Below are 6,000 nucleotides of genomic sequence, written 5' to 3'. Positions count from 1 at the left end.
ATGATGTTGAAGTAACAAATGAGTAATCTATTATGAAAAGTCACTACGGTGAACATTTCTGATTGAAGGTGGTAGAACACTTTGTAGTTCGACTCCGGCGGCACCACCGCCACACCTATTTCTGCCTCATAACAGCAGTGTTAGGCGCTGCTGTATTCGGTTGTGAAGGTGTGTTAAGGGAGACAGACTTCCGAGGCGTTCCAGCTTAGTCCTCAGGGGTAGCGGCGCATCTGTGACGGCCTCAGCTAAAAATATCTAATCCTATCTGGGGTTGATTATAGATGACATGGGCGACAGTACCCACTTACCATCAGGTGGACTGCATGTTCCTCTGCTACTCCTATATTATAAAAAAAAAATGGTTCTGAATTGAATTGGAATTCTAACTGAAGTCAGTCACAGATACGGTGTTATATTCCGTGCCAAACTACTAGTCCGCTCTGAATATAGAAATAAGTCGCGTCGAATAGCAAATTGTAGATATTAGCGGGACGAAGACAGCGCAGGACCCCTCCAGGCACCCGTCCGCTGCCCGCTCTCGCCTACGGGTACATAGCTCTGTTAGTATGCCCTTACGTTGCTACAGAATATTATGCTTGTAGTTGTGCGCAACAACTTCAGAGCAGACTAGCAGTTTGGCGCGGACTATACTACTGAGCACTAAGTTAGAACGCCTCGTAGAATTGTCTCTGCCGTACTGCACTTTTCTGACCAGAACACGGCAGCACTAAACACGGCAGCATAATATAGAAATGTGTGAGGCGTTTGTGCTTACTATGAATACTGCCATTTTTAATCAAAAGACTCCAAAACGTAGATGTCAGTTCGGACCATAGTGTCTTCAAAAGATATTAAAATTTTAAATGAACTTTGAAAGTAGTAGTTGCTAATCAATAAATAACTTCTAAACTCATAACAATAAAACAATAACCGCCATATTACAATTTGTATTAAATCCCATATAACTTTATTGAACACGCATTGCTTTAAACGAGGATTATAATAATTAAACTTTCCCCACATTGGTATAGCGTTGTTTGGATTTATTACCTGTCAATTTATTAGAACAGAAATCCTTAATTGTTGCTTCAATTATTACTTATTCTTATTTATGACATTTATTTGTATTATTATTTACTTATCAAATGCTTTCTTCGTTATTTTTTTATAATATAGAAGTAGCAGACAAGCATGCAGTCGACCTGATAGTAAGTGGCTACTGCCGCCCATGGACATCTGTAAGCAGCCCCAGATAAGATTAGATTCTTACCTAAGGTCCTAAGGTCGGCCACAGATGCGCCGTTATCCTGAGCACTAAGTTGGAATACATCGGAAAAAATAACCAGGATACAGTAACGCTTATAGCTACTTGTTTTGTTGAAATAAAACATAGCCTTATAAGAGGTTATAAGTATTCTAAAATTTGGTTTACTAATAGTTATTTTTAAATTAATTATATCGCCATTAAATGCATTATTTAGCTTATTACGGTTCTCATGGTGGTCGACAGAAACAAATAAACAAACCAGGAGGGCTGGCGCTTACCTCGGGCAAAGAATTAGCTTTGCTATTCAGCGAGGTAATGTCGCCAGCGTTTTGGGGACTCTTCCAAGAGACAACAATTTGGATGAAGCTTATTATATTTAACTATTTTATTATAAGTATTTTTAAAGCCTGTTTCATATATTATTTTGTACTTTTTTATTACGTTAATATTGTAAATAATTAAATGTAACTTGTAGAGTTTAGAATAATATATATAGTTTAGTCTAGAATATTATTTATGTATATAAGTTTTACAAAATGTAACAAATAATTCAAAATATCAAAGTATGCGCTATATAGGTCATATTGGTGGTTCATTATGGTTCTCCTGTGGTTTAGGTTAGGCCATAGCCCATCACGCTAACCAGGCGCAGGTCGATAGACTTTAGACACTTTTAAGAAATCAATGCCTCACCACATGAAAGTGATTCGAAATTAAAGTCTGGACCTATAGGTTGAGACCCGAATATTTTACCACTAGTCTACTACCACTATCATTATTACGTATTTAATTCCAACTCAAATTAAATTGTATTGACACAACTTAACCCTTTGTAATTGCACATTGTAAAACCACAGCTTTTAAAATATATCCTAGTAAAATTCTCATTACGTGAGTGAAATTATAATTGGTTAATACCGCATTACAAATGATATTACTATTACCGACGTAATAATTGAAACTACCACACTGTAAATGAGAGTCGAACATTAATATGTGTATCTACATACTCCAAATGAATGATCTCTAAATATATTTGAAATATGAATAGATTTCAACTTGTAATGGACAGATTATTGAAAGGGGTACTGTTTTATAATACTGTGGAGATGGTAGAGTACGGTAACTAATGTCCATAGGCGGCGTGACTACTTACCACGAGGCGGAAAATGCTCCTTTGGTAAATTTTTGGTAAATTTTGTAACATAACAAAATAGTATTATTTTCATAGAAGTAGGATTGATGTACTAGGGGTACAACAATTAGACAATGAATAAATCCAAACATTTGAAAATAAACATTAAAAATAATCAAATTTAGAAAATCACCGATTACATAGTGATGCCATAGTTATAAAATAGGCATACGCACTTATTTACCTCTTTCAAAGCACTAACCCCTAAATGCAAATATTTTTGCGCGAATCGCGAATAATTCCCAACGGTATATTTCCGTGAATAGTGAATATTCCCAAAACACTTTGCAATAGTATTCCTATGATACAATAGAAGGGAAAATTCCACAGCACTTTTTATAATATAGAAGTAGTATACGAGCATGTAGTACACCTGATGGTAAGTGTCTACTGCCGCCAATGGACATGTGTATTGTTTAATCGACACCAGATAAGATTATTCCTACCTAGCGCCGACCACAAATGCGTTGCTACCTCTGAGAACTAAGTTAGAATGCTTCAGAAAAATATATCTCCAATACCAAACCCTTCAAACCAGAACACAGTTGCGCTAAACATTGTCTTCATCAGGCAGAAATACTTCACAGATATACTTTTCAGAACGCGATGTTCCCGCCGTAACTACAAACGTACCTCCAAACTCTGCTATTCCCAGGGTAATGATAAAACAATTCAATATTTTTAGGTCTAAAATCACTGACATCGCTATGCTATAAACGGCAGGCGCCGACAAGAATTCCCGAAGCCATTATAAGCGTCAAATGTCAATTCCAGAACATTGCGGAATTTTTCCCTGAGAGGTGAAAATTTCAGTAATGTTGTCGACAAAATGTTCGAATATTTTCGAACATACGATAAATTTTAAGTTGAAGAATTAGGTACTTTGAGAATAGGTTACTTTTTGTTATGTAAATTATTACAATATTATTTATATTCTCGTACAAGAAAAGTCGTTCTGTGGACTCTACTTTTACAAAAACTCTATTATAATGCAACAGATCCTGCTGACGTCATAGAAAAATGCCCGCTTACAATAAGCCTCGGAACAACGTGAGCTGTAACGAGACCGAGTGCATCGGAAAGTTTGTGTCGGCGTGAGATTGGGCGGGCGGTCCGGGAGAGGCTGCTCGGCTCGGCCAGTGCCGCTCCGACCGCCGCTCCGAGCGCACGCCGCGCCGCGCACGCTCACGCACCCGCCGGTACGCGCACACACACACGCATGCCCCCCACCCCACCCGCACGACCCCACCCCCACCCTCCCCACCAGGTGGATACTAATTGCGAGGTGCACACATCTTAAACCCTCAGCTAATTGCGCCTAATAACGGATAATGGTTAAGCGATTTAAACCAACTTTTGAGCACGGCGAATAGTATCCATTGAACTTTTTGTTGTTTGCATGTGTTTAGGCTGGTTTTGTCCTGTATACACTGTCGATTAGTATCCTAAATTGATGTTGTCTTTTACACTTTAGAAGTATAGTTTTACACTTAATCGGTTTCCTGTTTGGAATTAGGTTTGACTTTTAACATTTTTAAGTGATTTTATACTTATAATTAAATCTTGCGGAAAGTTTTTGGACATTTTAATAATATTAAGTTTCAATTAACAAAATATATCGTTTTTAAAAATTATAACATTTTCTACAATACTAATAATAGAAATTAAATGCGAAAGTTTAATTAATAACTTATCACAAATTGTTAAATTCTTTAAAAATATTTTGTATATTGTATATTTGCAGATATTTAACATTTAACTTTCAGGAATAAAAATAATTGGAAAAAATAGTGTTAAATTCAACAAAGATAATACAAAATCTTTACCTTTGCAGATAACAGTTAAACAAGTAGTGAACAGAATTTCTTTCATCTTCCGAGAAAGCCATTCAGTGTTTGCATAATTTTTATATCCCAACTCCTTCGAAGCCTTCGCAATTTGCCCCCGGGGCGGGCTGCTAACCGTTATTTCATTTAGATAGAAATTAACCACCGCTTTTGCTCCTTCTTTAGTGTTCAATTACTTTGTAACAAAAGAATTTTGCCAAAACGTGAAGTAATTAATTGTAATAAGCGTTATTTCTGTTTTACAAATATATGTTTTGATCTGTGTTTTCAAAAGGAATTTTATGTGAGATTTACTTATATTTATTTCGTACAGGATTGGATAGTTAAAGTTATTACCAATCGTTAAAAAAAATGACTCTTACCTTAGTTTTAAAAAGTCAGTAGCTATTTAAAAAAATGACAACGAATTAAAATATAGTTTAGTGAAAGAGCTATATTTTAATTCGTTGTCGTTATTCCGTAATCGTTATTCCGTAATCGTTATTCCGTAATCGTTATTCCGATAGCTATTTAGATTTCTCGCACATTTATTTAACTATCATGTATTTACTTGGAAGCCATCACTAGTTTGACAAAAAACCGTCACACTAAACTAAAAAGTGTCTTTGAAGATTACCCGTGATTTACGTGATTTATACTATTAATAATACGACTAATAACAACTATATTAATACTACTACTACTAATAACTATAATAATATCACCAAAATAAAATAATTTTCGCTCGCATTTTAAAACTTATGCTTAGCAAATATTTGGAAAACAGACGCCGCCATTTTGACCTTTGAACGTGACCTATTTAAAACTCATTATCAATTTTCTTTCTAATTAGTTACAGTGTTTATTACAAATTAAAAGAATTACAAAACCAAATCTAAGTTCATTCGGTTTCAAAAAGAAAAACGGAAGCTTTTCAAACTTTTTAACATTTACTTTGAGATTTTTACCATAATTGCATATTTGCCTTTACACTGGTTCCTTTAACAAGATGTTATGAACACGAATAAAGTCCCACTTCTATTTTTACGGAGCTGGTAACCGGGCACGTTTAATTACGCGTTCAACTTTACATGGAAAATTATATTACCCTACATGAGTTATTACGCGCTTTCGTTGAACCTTTATAAACATCAGGTATAAAATACTGTGTTCTGGTTTAAAGGGTGTGGTAAGGGAGACATACTTTTCCGGGGCGTTCCAGCATAGTCCTCAGAGTCGCGGCGCATCTGTGGCCGACCTTAGGTAGGAATACCTAATCCTATCTGGGGTTGATTACAGATGACCATAGACATCAGTAGCCATTACCATCAGGTGGACTGCATGCTCGCCTGCTACTCCTATATTAAAAAAAAACAGATTGTTTATTACATTTCCTATTTATCTCAGTTTTTGTTTGTTGTACTAACTAATTATTTATGTAATTTTATAGTGGCATAATTCAATATACAGATAGTGTTACGGATTCTCTATTCTGCGATAATCATTACGATTATGTAGTAATATGTGGTAAGTTAACTAAATGTTATTCACATGCAGTACATTTTGTGATGTTTTAATCACAGCGAACATTATAACAACGTATTTGTTAAATAACTTACACTTGGGCTAAAAAATCAGTCCGTGTTAAGCGGTAGAGTCAGTACCACTGCCACACCTATTTCTAACGCGAAGCTCTTACGTTTCGGAGAAAG

At 35.5% G+C, this 6,000-nt stretch overlaps 1 protein-coding gene across 1 annotated transcript in view; it reads left to right on the top strand.

The window, feature by feature from the left end:
• The first annotated feature begins 3,605 nt into the window (after positions 1 to 3,605).
• The window catches only part of LOC140750155 (uncharacterized), a 30,394-nt gene continuing 27,999 nt past the window's right edge, over positions 3,606 to 6,000 (top strand). The window contains exon 1 of the mRNA XM_073083543.1: positions 3,606 to 3,661. The gene's annotated coding sequence lies outside the window, so the exon portion shown is untranslated. The remainder of the gene's footprint in view (positions 3,662 to 6,000) is intronic.

Source organism: Epargyreus clarus, unplaced genomic scaffold (genome assembly GCF_041222505.1).
Source record: "Epargyreus clarus isolate Ecla_fem2 unplaced genomic scaffold, WU_Ecla_fem_2.2 ptg000019l, whole genome shotgun sequence".
Lineage (NCBI taxonomy): Eukaryota > Metazoa > Arthropoda > Insecta > Lepidoptera > Hesperiidae > Epargyreus > Epargyreus clarus.
Note: the sequence above shows the minus strand (reverse complement) of the source record. Positions and strands in the feature narration are given on the sequence as shown.